The sequence below is a fragment of the Triticum urartu genome, chromosome 1 (genome assembly GCF_003073215.2).
Source record: "Triticum urartu cultivar G1812 chromosome 1, Tu2.1, whole genome shotgun sequence".
NCBI classification, from domain to species: domain Eukaryota; kingdom Viridiplantae; phylum Streptophyta; class Magnoliopsida; order Poales; family Poaceae; genus Triticum; species Triticum urartu.
The window spans coordinates 567,102,366-567,118,204 of NC_053022.1; positions in this window are offsets into that span (position 1 = coordinate 567,102,366).

Consider the following 15,839-nt stretch of genomic DNA (forward strand, 5'->3'; position numbering starts at 1 on the left):
TTGGGCCTTTTCTCTCTTTTTTATGGCCTGTTTTTTTAGTCCAGAGTCTCATCCCAACTTGTGGGGGAATCATAGTCTCCATCATCCTTTCCTTACTTGGGTCAATGCTCTAAAAATGATGATCATCACACTTTAATTTACTTACAACTCAACAATTACAACTCAATACTTAGAACAAAATACGACTCTATGTGAATGCCTCCGGCGGTGTACCAGGATGTGCTACCTCTTGAGCACTGCGTTGGATTTCCCCGAAGAGGAAGGGATGATGCAGCAAAGTAGCGTAAGTATTTCCCTCAGTTTTTGAGAACCAAGGTATCAATCCAGTAGGAGGCTACGCTCGAGTCCCTCGTACCTACACAAAAACAATAGCTCAACGCAACCAATGCGCTTAGGGGTTGTCAATCCCTTCACGGTCACTTACGAAAGTGAGATCTGATAGAGATGATAAATAATAATTTTGGTATTTTTGGTATAAAAATTCAAAGTAAATAAAGTAAAAGCAAAGCAATAATAAAGTGATGGAGATTGATATGATGAGAAAGAGACCCGGGGGCCATAGGTTTCACTAGTGGCTTCTCTCAAGAGCATAAGTATTCTACGTGGGTGAACAAATTACTATTGAGCAATTGACAGAATTGAGCATAGTTATGAGAATATCTAGGTATGATCATGTATATAGGCATCACGTCTGAGACAAGTAGACCGAAACAATTCTGCATCTACTACTATTACTCCACTCATCGACCGCTATCCAGCATGCATCTAGAGCATTAAGTTAAAAATAGAGTAATGCCTTAAGCAAGATGACATGATGTAGAGGGATAATTTCATGCAATATGATAAAAACCCCATCTTGTTATCCTCGATGGCAACAATACAATACGTGCCTTGCTGCCCCTTCTGTCACTGAGAAAGGACACCGCAAGATTGAACCCAAAGCTAAGCACTTCACCCATGGCAAGAACAACCAATCTAGTAGGCCAAACCAAACTGATAATTCGAAGAGACTTGCAAAGATAACCAATCATACATAAAAGAATTCAGAGAAGATTCAAATATTATTCATAGATAGACTTGATCATAAACCCACAATTCATCGATCTCAACAAACACACCGCAAAAAGAAGATTACATCGAATAGATCTCCACAAGAGAGGGGGAGAACATTGTATTGAGATCCAAAAAGAGAGAAGAAGCCATCTAGCTACTAGCTATGGACCCATAGGTCTGAAGTAAACTACTCGCACTTCATCGTCACACAAGAATGATCTCATCATGCACAACCCCGATGACAAGCCAAGCAATTGTTTCATACTTTAGTAATCTCAAACCTATAAACTTTCACGCAATATATGAGCGCGAGCCATGGACATAGCACCATGGGTGGAATAGAATATAATGAAGGGGGGTTATGTGGAGAAGACAAAAAAGGGAGAAAGTCTCACATCAACGAGGCTAATCAATGGGCTATGGAGATGCCCACCAATTGATGTTAATGCAAGGAGTAGGGATTGTCATGCAACGGATGCACTAGAGCTATAAATGTATGAAAGCTCAACAAATGAAACTAGTGGGTGTGCATCCAACTTGCTTGCTCACGAAGACCTAGAGCACTTGAGGAGGCCCATTGTTGGAATATACAAGCCAAGTTCTATAATGAAAAATTCCCACTAGTATATGAAAGTGATAACATGAGAGACTCTCTACTATGAAGATCATGGTGCTACTTTGAAGCACAAGTGTGGTAAAAGGATAGTAACATTGTCCCTTCTCTCTTTTTCTCTCATTTTTTGGGCCTTCTCTTTTTTTATGGCCTTTCTCTTTTTATGGCCTTTCTCCTTTTTATGGCCTTTTTATTTATTTATTCCTCACTTGGGACAATGATCTAATAATGATGATCATCACACTTCTATTTATTTACAACTCAATGATTACAACTCGATACTAGAACAAAGATGACTCTATGTGAATGCCTCCGGCGGTGTACCGGGATATGCAATGAACCAAGAGTGACATGTATGAAAGAATTATGAACGGTGGCTTTGCCACAAATACTATGTCGACTACATGATCATGCTAAGCAATATGACAATGATGAATGTGTCATGATGAACGGAATGATGGAAAGTTGCATGGCAATATATCTCGGAATGGCTATGGAAATGCCATAATAGGTAGGTATGGTGGCTGTTTTGAGGAAGATATAAGGAGGTTTATGTGTGAAAGAGCGTATCATATCACGGGGTTTGGATGCACCGGCGAAGTTTGCGCCAACTCTCAATGTGAGAAAGGGCAATGCACGGTACCGAAGAGGCTAGCAAGGATGGAACGGTGAGAGTGCGTATAATCCATGGACTCAACATTAGTCATAAAGAACTCACATACTTATTGCAAAAATCTACAAGTCATCAAAAACCTCGGCACTACGCGCATGCTCCTAGGGGGATAGATTGGTAGGAAAAGACCATCGCTCGTCCCCGACCGCCACTCATAAGGAATACAATCAAATAACACCTCATGCTTCAAATTTGTTGCATAACGTTTACCATACGTGCATGCTAAGGGACTTGCAAACTTCAACACAAGTATTTATCAATTTCACAACTACTCAACTAGCATGACTTTGATATTATTACCTCTATATCTCAAAACAATCATCAAGCATCAAACTTTTCTTAGTATTCAACACACTCATACGAAAGTTTTATTATTAATCTTGAATACCAAGCATATTAGGATTTTAAGAAAATTACCATGCTATTAATACTCTCAAAATAATCTAAGTGAAGCATGAGAGATCAATAGTTTCTATAAAACAAATCCACCACCGTGCTCTAAAAGATATAAGTGAAGCACTAGAGCAAAACTATAAAGCTCAAAAGATATAAGTGAAGCACATAGAGTATTCTATCAAATTCCAAATCATGTATGGCTCTCTCAAAAGGTGTGTACATCAAGGATGATTGTGGTAAAATAATAAGCAAAGACTCAAATCATAAAAGACGCTCCAAGCAAAACACATATCTTGTGGTGAATAAAAATATAGCTCCAAGTAAAGTTACCGATAGAAGTAGACGAAAATGGGGATGCCTTCCGGGGCATCCCCAAGCTTTGGCTTTTAGGTGTCCTTAGATTATCTTGGGGGTGCCATGGGCATCTCCTAGCTTAGGCTCTTGCCACTCCTTGTTCCATAATCCATCAAATCTTTACCCAAAACTTGAAAACTTCACAACACAAAACTTAAAGTAGAAAATCTCGTGAGCTCCGTTAGCGAAAGAAAACAAAATACCACTTCAAGGTACTGTAATGAACTCATTATTTATTTATATTGGTGTTATACCTACTGTATTCCTACTTCTCTATGGATTATAAACTAATTTACTAGCCATAGATTCATCAAAATAAGCAAACAACACACGAAAAACAGAATCTGTCAAAAACAGAACAGTCTGTAGTAATCTGTAGCTATCGCAAGATATGGAACCCAAAAAATTCTAAAATAAATTGAAGGAAGTGAGGAATTTATCTATTAATCATCTTCAAAAATAATTAACTAAATAGCACTTTCCAAATAAAAATGACAGCAGTTCTCGTGAGCGCTAAAGTTTCTGTTTTTTACAGCAAGTTCAACAAGACTTTCCCCAAGTCTTCCCAACGGTTCTACTTGGCACAAACACTAATTAAACACAAAAAACACAACCAAAACAGAGGCTAAGTAATTTATTTATTACTAAATAGGATAAAAAAGCATGGAATAAAAATAAAATTGGGTTTCCTCCCAACAAGCGCTATCGTTTAACGCCCCTAGCTAGGCATAACAAGCAAGAATAGATCTAGGTATTGCCATCTTTGGTTGGCAATTCTTCAATGAGGCATCTATCTCCCTTAGGAATTTCTTTCTTTCTAGTGATTATCAAACTCTTAGGCACAAGATCAAAAAATTCATTTGTAGCAATTGGTTCCTTAATGATAGCAAAAAGATTGGGATGAATACTTATAGATTTAAGATCCGCAGTTTCCTTACTAGATGATTCACCCTTATTTTTGGGAACATACATAAGCTTGGCAATTTTAGTAGGAGGACTCAGAATATTCTTTACGGAAGAAAAAGTGGTTCCCAAGTTTGTAATGATACCCTCAAGTTTACCGATTCTAGTAGGATCTAAGTTTATTTTCTCATTAACTATGGGTTCCTTTTCCTTAATATTTTTCAAAGTCATTCCTACCTTAGATCCGTATTGGGTAATTTGATTGTGGATCTTTTTATCTAGATTTTCAATTAATTCAATAGTAGCAACTTTATTTTCAATAATTTCAAGTCTTTGCATAACATGCTCCAAAGTTAGCATAGTTCCATTAACCAAAAGAGGTGGTGAGCCAAATAAATCTAACATAGCATTATAAGAATCAAAAGTATGGCTACCCAAGAAATTCCCTCCGGTAATGGTATCAAGGATATATCTATACCAAGGATTAACACCTACATAAAAATTTCGGAGAAGAACTGAAGTAGATTGCTTCCTGGTAGATCTATTTTGAGCATTGCAAATTCTATACCAAGCATCTTTTAGATTTTCTCCCTCCTTTTTTTTTAAAATTTAGAACTTCATTCTCAGGAGACAACGGAGACGATATGAGACTAGCCATGACGACAAGCAAACAAACTAGCACATGAGCAAACAAAAAGCAAACGGGCAAAAAGAGGCAAATAGAGAGGGAGGATGGAGAGAGAGAGGGCAAATAAAACGGCAAGGGTGAAGTGGGGGAGAGGAAAACGAGAGGCAAATGGCAAATAATGTAATCGGGAGATAGGGATTGTGATGGGTACTTGGTATGTTGACTTTTGCGCAGACTCCCCGGCAACGGTGCCAGAAATTCTTCTTGCTACCTCTTGAGCACTGTGTTGGATTTCCCCGAAGAGGAAGGGATGATGCAGCAAAGTAGCGTAAGTATTTCCCTCAGTTTTTGAGAACCAAGGTATCAATCCAGTAGGAGGCTACGCTCGAGTCCCTCGTATCTACACAAAAACAATAGCTCAACGCAACCAACGCGCTTAGGGGTTGTCAATCCCTTCACGGTCACTTACGAAAGTGAGATCTGATAGAGATGATAAATAATATTTTTGGTATTTTTGGTATAAAGATGCAAAGTAAATAAAAGTAAAGCAAAGTAAAAGCAAAGCAATAATAAAGTGATGGAGATTGATATGATGAGAAAGAGACCCGGGGGCCATAGGTTTCACTAGTGGCTTCTCTCAAGAGCATAAGTATTCTACGGTGGGTGAACAAATTACTGTTGAGCAATTGACAGAATTGAGCATAGTTATGAGAATATCTAGGTATGATCATGTATATAGGCATCACGTCTGAGACAAGTAGACCGAAATAATTCCGCATCTACTACTATTACTCCACTCATCGACCGCTATCCAACATGCATCTAGAGTACTAAGTTAAAAACAGAGTAACGCCTTAAGCAAGATGACATGATGTAGAGGAATAATTTCATGCAATATGATAAAAAACCATCTTGTTATCCTCGATGGCAACAATACAATACGTGCCTTGCTGCCCCTTCTGTCACTGGGAAAGGACACCGCAAGATTGAACCCAAAGCTAAGCACTTCTCCCATGGCAAGAACAACCAATCTAGTAGGCCAAACCAAACTGATAATTCGAAGAGACTTGCAAAGATAACCAATCATACATAAAAGAATTCAGAGAAGATTCAAATATTATTCATAGATAGACTTGATCATAAACCCACAATTCATCGGTCTCAACAAACACACCGCAAAAAGAAGATTACATCGAATAGATCTCCACAAGAGAGGGGGAGAACATTGTATTGAGATCCAAAAAGAGAGAAGAAGCCATCTAGCTACTAGCTATGGACCCGCAGGTCTGAAGTAAACTACTCACACTTCATCGGAGGGGCTTGGATGTAGAAGCCCTCTGTGATCGATGCCCCCTCCGGCGGAGCTCCGGAATAGGCCCCAAGATGGGATCTCATGGATACAGAAAGTTGCGGTGGTGGAATTAGGTTTTTATCTCCGTCCCCGATCGTTTGGGGGTACGTGGATATATTGTTGGGGAACGTTGCAGAAAAACAAAAAATTTCCTACGGTTTCACCAAGATCCATCTATGAGTTCATCTAGCAACGAGTGATCGGATGCATCTACATACCTTTGTAGATCGCAAGCGGAAGCGTTCAAAGAACGGGGATGAGGTAGTCGTACACGACGTGATCCAAATCACCGAAGATCCTAGCGCCGAACGGACGGCACCTCCGCGTTCAACACACGTACGGTCAGCGTAACGTCTCCTCCTTCTTGATCCAGCAAGGGGAGAGGAGAGGTTGAGGAAGATGGCTCCAGCAGCAGCACGACGGCGTGGTGGTGATGGAGCTGCAGTACTCCGTCAGGGCTTCGCCAAGCACTATGGAGGAGGAGGAGGTGTTGGAGAGGGAGAGGGAGGCAACCAAAGGCATGGATGAAAAAGCCCTCCTTCCCCCACTATATATAGGAGGGCCTAGGGGGGGCGCCGGCCCTAGGAGATCCAATCTCCTAGGGGGCGGCGGCCAAGGGAGGTTTCCCTCCCCCCAAGGCACCTAGGGGGTGCCTTCCACTTGTGGGACTCTTCCCCTTTGGAAACCCTAGGCGCATGGGCCCCTTGGGGCTGGTGCCCTTGGCCCATGTAGGCCAAGGCGCACCCCCTACAGCCCATGTGGCCCCCTGGGGAAGGTGGCCCCACCCGGTGGACCCCCGGGACCCTTCCGGTGGTCCCGGTACAATACCGGTGACCCTGAAACTTGTCCCGATGGCCGAAACAGCACTTCCTATATATAATTCTTTACCTCTGGACCATTCCGGAACTCCTTGTGACGTCCGGGATCTCATCCGGGACTCCGAACAACATTCGGGTTACTGCATATACATATCCCTACAACCCTAGCGTCACCGAACCTTAAGTGTGTAGACCCTACGGGTTCAGGAGACATGTAGACATGACCGAGACGACTCTCCGGTCAATAACCAACAGCGGGATCTGGATACCCATGTTGGCTCCCACATGCTCCACGATGATCTCATCGGATGAACCACGATGTCGAGGATTCAAGCAACCCCGTATGCAATTCCCTTTGTCAATGGTATGTTACTTGCCCGAGATTCGATCGTCGGTATCCCAATACCTCGTTCAATCTCGTTACCGGCAAGTCACTTTACTCGTACTGTAATGCATGATCCCATGACCAGACACTTGGTCACCTTGATCTCATTATGATGATGCATTACCGAGCGGGCCCAGTGATACCTCTCCGTCATACGGAGTGACAAATCCCAGTCTTGATCCGTGTCAACCCAACAGACACTTTCGGAGATACCCGTAGTATACCTTTATAGTCACCCAGTTACGTTGTGACGTTTGGTATACCCAAAGCACTCCTACGGTATCCGGGAGTTACACGATCTCATGGTCTAAGGAAAAGATACTTGACATTGGAAAAACTCTAGCAAACGAACTATACGATCTTTAAGCTATGTTTAGGATTGGGTCTTGTCCATCACATCATTCTCCTAATGATGTGATCTCGTTATCAATGACATCCAATGTCCATAGTCAGGAAACCATGACTATCTGTTGATCAACGAGCTAGTCAACTAGAGGCTTACTAGGGACATGTTGGTGTCTGTTATTCACACATGTATTACGATTTCCGGATAACACAATTATAGCATGAATAAAGACAATTATCATGAACAAGGAAATATAATAATAATGCTTTTATCATTGCCTCTAGGGCATATTTCCAACAGTCTCCCACTTGCACTAGAGTCAATAATCTAGTTATATTGTGATGAATCGAACACCCATGGAATTCTGGTGTTGATCATGTTTTGCCCTAGGGAGAGGTTTAGTCAACGGATCTGCTACATTCAGGTCCGTATGTACTTTACAAATATCTATGTCTCCATCTTGAACATTTTCACGAATGGAGTTGAAGCGACGCTTGATGTGCCTTGTCTTCTTGTGAAACCTGGGCTCCTTGGAAAGTGAAATAGCTCCAGTGTTGTCACAGAAGAGTTTGATTGGCCCCGACGCATTGGGTATGACTCCTAGGTTGGTGATGAACTCCTTCACCCATATTGCTTCATGTGCTACCTCCGAGGCTGCCATGTACTCCGCTTCACATGTAGATCCCGCCACGACGCTCTGCTTGCAACTGCACCAGCTTACTGCCCCACCATTCAAAATATACACGTATCCGGTCTGTGACTTTGAGTCATCCAGATCTGTGTCGAAGCTAGCGTCGACGCAACCCTTTACGACGAGCTCTTCGTCACCTCCATAAATGAGAAACATTTCCTTAGTCCTTTTCAGGTACTTCAGGATATTCTTGACCGCTGTCCAGTGTTCCTTGCCGGGATTACTTTGGTACCTTCCTACCAAACTTACGGCAAGGTTTACATCAGGTCTGGTACACAGCATGGCATACATAATAGAACCTATGGCTGAGGCATAGGGGATGACACTCATCTCTTCTATCTCTTCTGCCGTGGTCGGACATTGAGCTGAGCTCAATTTCATACCTTGTAACACAGGTAAGAACCCCTTCTTAGCCTGATCCATATTGAACTTCTTCAATATCTTCTCAAGGTATGTGCTTTGTGAAAGACCTATGAGGCGTCTCGATCTATCTCTATAGATCTTGATGCCTAATATATAAGTAGCTTCTCCAAGGTCCTTCATTGAAAAACTCTTATTCAAGTAGGCCTTAATGCTGTCCAAGAGTTCTATATCATTTCCCATCAAAAGTATGTCATCTACATATAATATGAGAAATGCTATAGAGCTCCCACTCACTTTCTTGTAAGCGCAGGCTTCTCCATAAGTCTGCGTAAACCCAAACGCTTTGATCATCTCATCAAAGCGAATGTTCCAACTCCGAGATGCTTGCACCAGCCCATAAATCGAGCGTTGGAGCTTGCACACCTTGTCAGCATTCTTAGGATCGACAAAACCTTCCGGCTGGATCATATACAATTCTTCCTTAAGGAAACCATTAAGGAATGCCATTTTGACGTCCATTTGCCATATCTCATAATCGTAGAATGCGGCAATTGCTAACATGATTCGGACGGAATTTAGCTTCGCTACCGGTGAGAAAGTCTCATCGTAGTCAACCCCTTGAACTTGTCGATAACCCTTAGCGACAAGCCGAGCTTTATAGATGGTCACATTACCATCCGCGTCTGTCTTCTTCTTAAAGATCCATTTATTTTCTATGGCCCGCCGTTCAACGGGCAAGTCAGTCAAAGTCCATACTTCGTTTTCATACATGGATCCTATCTCGGATTTCATGGCTTCTAGCCATTTGTCGGAATCCGGGCCCGCCATCGCTTCTTCATAGTTCGAAGGTTCACCGTTGTCTAACAACATGATTTCCAAGACAGGGTTGCCGTACCACTCTGGTGCGGAACGTGTCCTTGTGGACCTTCGAATTTCAGTAGGAGCTTGATCAGAAGTATCTTGATCATTATCATTAACTTCCTCTCTAGTCGGTGCAGGCACCTCAGGAACATTTTCTTGAGTTGTGCCCTTTTCCGGTTCAAGAGGTAATACTTCATCAAGTTCTACTTTCCTCCCACTTACTTCTTTCGAGAGAAACTCCTTCTCTAGAAAGGATCCATTCTTGGCAACAAAGATCTTGCCTTCGGATCTGAGGTAGAAGGTATACCCAACAGTTTCTTTAGGGTATCCTATGAAGACGCATTTTTCCGACTTGGGTTCGAGCTTTTCAGGTTGAAGTTTCTTGACATAAGCATCGCATCCCCAAACTTTTAGAAACGACAGCTTAGGTTTCTTCCCAAACCATAATTCAAACGGTGTCGTCTCAACGGATTTCGACGGAGCCCTATTTAAAGTGAATGCGGCAGTCTCTAAAGCATAGCCCCAAAAAGATAGCGGTAAATCGGTAAGAGACATCATAGATCGTACCATATCTAATAGAGTGCGATTACGACGTTCGGACACACCATTACGCTGAGGTGTTCCAGGCGGCATGAGTTGTGAAACTATTCCACATTTTCTTAAGTGTGTGCTAAATTCATGACTCAAGTATTCTCCTCCACGATCTGATCGTAGAAACTTGATTTTCCTGTCACGTTGATTCTCAACCTCACTCTGAAATTCCTTGAACCTTTCAAAGGTTTCAGACTTGTGTTTCATTAAGTAAACATACCCATATCTACTCAAGTCATCAGTGAGGGTGAGAACATAACGATAGCCACCGCGAGCCTCAACACTCATTGGACCGCACACATCAGTATGTATGATTTCCAGTAAGTTGGTTGCTCGCTCCATTGTTCCTGAGAACGGAGTCTTGGTCATTTTTCCCATGAGGCATGGTTCGCACGTGTCAAATGATTCGTAATCAAGAGACTCTAAAAGTCCATCTGCATGGAGCTTCTTCATGCGTTTGACACCTATGTGACCAAGGCGGCAGTGCCACAAGTATGTGGGACTATCATTATCAACCTTACATCTTTTGGCACTCACACTATGAATATGTGTAGCATTACGCTCGAGATTCATTAAGAATAAACCATTCACCATAGGAGCATGACCATAAAACATATCTCTCATATAAATAGAACAACCATTATTCTCGGATTTAAATGAGTAGCCATCTCGAATTAAACGAGATCCCGATACAATGTTCATGCTCAAAGCTGGCACTAAATAACAATTATTGAGGTTTAAAACTAATCCCGTAGGTAAATGTAGAGGCAGCGTGCCGACGGCGATCACATCGACCTTGGAACCATTCCCGACGCGCATCGTCACCTCGTCCTTCGCCAGTCTCCGCTTATTCCGCAGCTCCTGCTTTGAGTTACAAATGTGAGCAACTGCACCGGTATCAAATACCCAAGAGCTACTACGAGTACTGGTAAGGTACACATCAATTACATGTATATCACATATACCTTTCGTTTTGCCGGCCTTCTTGTCCGCTAAGTATTTGGGGCAGTTCCGCTTCCAGTGACCGCTTCCCTTGCAATAAAAGCACTCAGTCTCGGGCTTGGGTCCATTCTTTAGCTTCTTCCCGGCAGCTTGCTTGCCAGGCGCGGCAACTCCCTTGCCGTCCTTCTTGAAGTTCTTTTTACCCTTGCCTTTCTTGAACTTAGTGGTTTTATTGACCATCAACACTTGATGTTCCTTCTTGACTTCTACCTCCGCTGATTTCAGCATTGAAAATAACTCAGGAATGGTCTTTTCCATCCCCTGCATGTTGAAATTCATCACGAAGCTCTTGTAGCTTGGTGGAAGCGACTGGAGGATTCTGTCAATGACCGCATCATCCGGGAGATTAACTCCCAGCTGAGTCAAGCGGTTATGTAACCCAGACATAGTGAGTATGTGCTCACTGACAGAACTATTTTCCTCCATCTTACAGCTAAAGAATTTGTCGGGGACTTCATATCTCTCGACCCGGGCATGAGCTTGAAAAACCATTTTCAGCTCTTCGAACATCTCATATGCTCCATGTCTCTCAAAACGCTTTTGGAGCCCCAGCTCTAGGCTGTAAAGCATGCCGCACTGAACGAGGGAGTAGTCATCAACACGTGTCTGCCAAGCGTTCATAACGTCTTGGTTCTGTGGGACGGGAGCGTCACCTAGCGGTGCTTGTAGGACATATTCTTTCTTGGCAGCTATGAGGATGATCCTCAGGTTCCGGACCCAGTCCGTATAGTTGCTGCCATCGTCTTTCAGCTTGGTTTTCTCTAGGAACGCGTTGAAGTTGAGGACTACGTTGGCCATTTGATCTACAAGACATATTGTAAATATTTTAGACTAAGTTCATGATAATTAAGTTCATCTAATCAAATTATTCGATGAACTCCCACTTAGATAGACATCCCTCTTTTAGTCATCTAAGTATAACATGATCCGAGTCAACTAGGCCGTGTCCGATCATCACGTGAGACGGACTAGTCAACGTCGGTGAACATCTTCATGTTGATCGTATCTTCTATACGACTCATGCTCGACCTTTCGGTCTTCTGTGTTCCGAGGCCATGTCTATACACATGCTAGGCTCGTCAAGTCAACCTAAGTGTTTGCATGTGTAAATCTGTCTTACACCCGTTGTATGTGAACGTTAGAATCTATCACACCCGATCATCACGTGGTGCTTCGAAACAACGAACTGTCACAACGGTGCACAGTTAGGGGGAACACTTTCTTGAAATTATTATGAGGGATCATCTTATTCACTACCGTCGTTCTAAGCAAACAAGATGCAAAACATGATAAACATCACATGCAATCAAATAATAATAGTGACATGATATGGCCAATATCACATAGCTCCTTTGATCTCCATCTTGGGGCTCCATGATCACCTTGTCACCGGCATGACACCATGATCTCCATCATCATGATCTCCATCATCATGTCTCCATGAAGTTGCTCGCCAACTATTACTTCTACTACTATGGCTAACGTGTTTAGCAATAAAGTAAAGTAATTTACATGGCGTTTCTCAATGACACGCAGGTCATACAAAAAATAAAGACAACTCCTATGGCTCCTGCCGGTTGTCATACTCATCGACATGCAAGTCGTGATTCCTATTACAATAGCATGAACATCTCATACATCACATATATATCATTCATCATTCATCACAACTTTGGCCATATCATATCACAAAGCACTTGCTGCAAAAACAAGTTAGACGTCCTCTAATTGTTGTTGCAAGTTTTACGTGGCTGAATTAGGGTTCTAGCAAGAACGTTTTCTTACCTACGTGAAAGCCACAACGTGATTTGTCAACTTCTATTTACCCTTCATAAGGACCCTTTTCATCGAATCCGCTCCAACTAAAGTGGGAGAGACAGACACCCGCCAGCCACCTTATGCAACTAGTGCATGTTAGTCGGTGGAACCGGTCTCACGTAAGCGTACGTGTAAGGTTGGTCCGGGCCGCTTCATCCCACAATACCGCTGAAGCAAGATAAGACTAGTAGCGGCAAGAAAGTTGACAACATCTACGCCCACAACCAATTGTGTTCTACTCGCGCAAGAAGAACTACGCATAGACCTAGCTCATGATGCCACTGTTGGGGAACGCTGCAGAAAAACAAAAAATTTCCTACGGTTTCACCAAGATCCATCTATGAGTTCATCTAGCAACGAGTGATCGGATGCATCTACATACCTTTGTAGATCGCAAGCGGAAGCGTTCAAAGAACGGGGATGAGGTAGTCGTACACGACGTGATCCAAATCACCGGGAGATCCTAGAGGCAATAATAAAGTTATTATTTATTTCCTTATTTCATGATAAATGTTTATTATTCATGCTAGAATTGTATTAACCGGAAACATAATACATGTGTGAATACATAGACAAACAGAGTGTCACTAGTATGCCTCTACTTGACTAGCTCGTTAATCAAAGATGGTTATGTTTCCTAACCATAGACAAAGAGTTGTTATTTGATTAACGGGATCACATCATTAGGAGAATGATGTGATTGACTTGACCCATTCCGTTAGCTTAGCACTCGATCGTTTAGTATGTTGCTATTGCTTTCTTCATGACTTATACATGTTCCTATGACTATGAGATTATGCAACTCCCGTTTACCGGAGGAACACTTTGTGTGCTACCAAACGTCACAACGTAACTGGGTGATAAAGGAGCTCTACAGGTGTCTCCAAAGGTACATGTTGGGTTGGCGTATTTCAAGATTAGGATTTGTCACTCCGATTGTCGGAGAGGTATCTCTGGGCCCTCTTTGTAATGCACATCACCTAAGCCTTGCAAGCAATGCAACTAAATGAGTTAGTTGTGAGATGATGTATTACGGAACGAGTAAAGAGACTTGCCGGTAACGAGATTGAACTAGGTATTGATATACCGACGATCGAATCTCGGGCAAGTAACATACCGATGACAAAGGGAACAACGTATGTTGTTATGCGGTCTGACCGATAAAGATCTTCGTAGAATATGTGGGAGCCAATATGAGCATCCAGGTTCCGCTATTGGTTATTGACCGAAGACATGTCTCGGTCATGTCTACATTGTTCTCGAACCCGTAGGGTCCGCACGCTTAAGGTTTCGATGACAGTTATATTATGAGTTTATGAGTTTTGATGTACCGAAGTTAGTTCGGAGTCCCGAATATGATCGCAGACATAACGAGGAGTCTCGAAATGGTCGAGACATAAAGATTGATATATTGGATGGCTATATTCAGACACCGGAAGTGTTCCGGGGAAGTTTCGGATAAAACCGAAGTACCGGGGGGTTACCGGAACCCCCCGGGGGGTTAATGGGCCTCATGGGCCTAAAGTGGAGAAGAGGAGGGGCTGCCAGGGCAGGCCGCACGCCCCCTCTCCCCCTAGTCCGAATTGGACAAGGAGGGAGGGGCGCCCCCCCCTTTCCTCCCTCTTTCCCCCTTGGGAATCCTAGTTGGAATAGGATTGGGGGGGGGAGTCCTACTCCCGAAAGAAGTAGGACTCCTCCTGCGCCCTCCTCCTAGGCCGGCGCCCCTCCTCCCCCTTGGCTCCTTTATATACTGAGGCAGAGGCACCCCAGAGACACACAAGTTGATCCACGTGATCTATTCCTTAGCCGTGTGCGGTGCCCCCTGCCACCATATTCCTCGATAATACTGTAGCGGAGTTTAGGCGAAGCCCTGCTGCTGTAGTACATCAAGATCGTCACCACGCCGTCGTGCTGACGGAACTCTTCCCCGACACTTTGCTGGATCGGAGTCCGGGGATCGTCATCGAGCTGAACGTGTGCTCGAACTCGGAGGTGCCGTAGTTTCGGTGCTTGATCGGTTGGATCGTGAAGACGTACGACTACTTCCTCTACGTCGTGTCAGCGCTTCCGCAGTCAGGTCTGCGTTGGGTACGTAGACAACACTCTCCCTCGTTGCTATGCATCACATGATCTTGCGTGTGCGTAGGAAATTTTTTGAAATTACTACGTTCCCCAACAGTGGCATCCGAGCCTAGGTTATTTATGTTGATGTTATATGCACGAGTAGAACACAAGTGAGTTGTGGACGATCAAGTCATACTGCCTACCAGCATGTCATACTTTGGTTCGGCGGTATTGTTGGACGAGACGACCCGGACCAACTTACGCGTACGCTTACGCGAGACCGGTTCTCCCGACGTGCTTTGCACATAGGTGGCTTGCGGGCGACTGTCTCTCCAACTTTAGTTGAACCAAGTATGGCTATGCCCGGTCCTTGCGAAGGTTAAAACGGAGTCTATTTGACAAACTATCGTTGTGGTTTTGATGCGTAGGTGAGATTGGTTCTTGCTTAAGCCCGTAGCAGCCACGTAAAACTTGCAACAACAAAGTAGAGGACGTCTAACTTGTTTTTGCAGGGCATGTTGTGATGTGATATGGTCAAGGCATGATGATGAATTTTATTGTATGAGATGATCATGTTTTGTAACCGAGTTATCGGCAACTGGCAGGAGCCATATGGTTGTCGCTTTATTGTATGCAATGCAATCGCGATGTAATGCTTTACTTTATTACTAAGCGGTAGTGATAGTCGTGGAAGCATAAGATTGGCGAGACGACAACGATGCTACGATGGAGATCAAGGTGTCGCGCCGGTGACTGATGGTGATCATGACGGTGCTTCGGAGATGGAGATCACAAGCACAAGATGATGATGGCCATATCATATCACTTATATTGATTGCATGTGATGTTTATCTTTTATGCATCTTATCTTGCTTTGATTGACGGTAGCATTATAAGATGATCTCTCACTAAATTATCAAGAAGTGTTC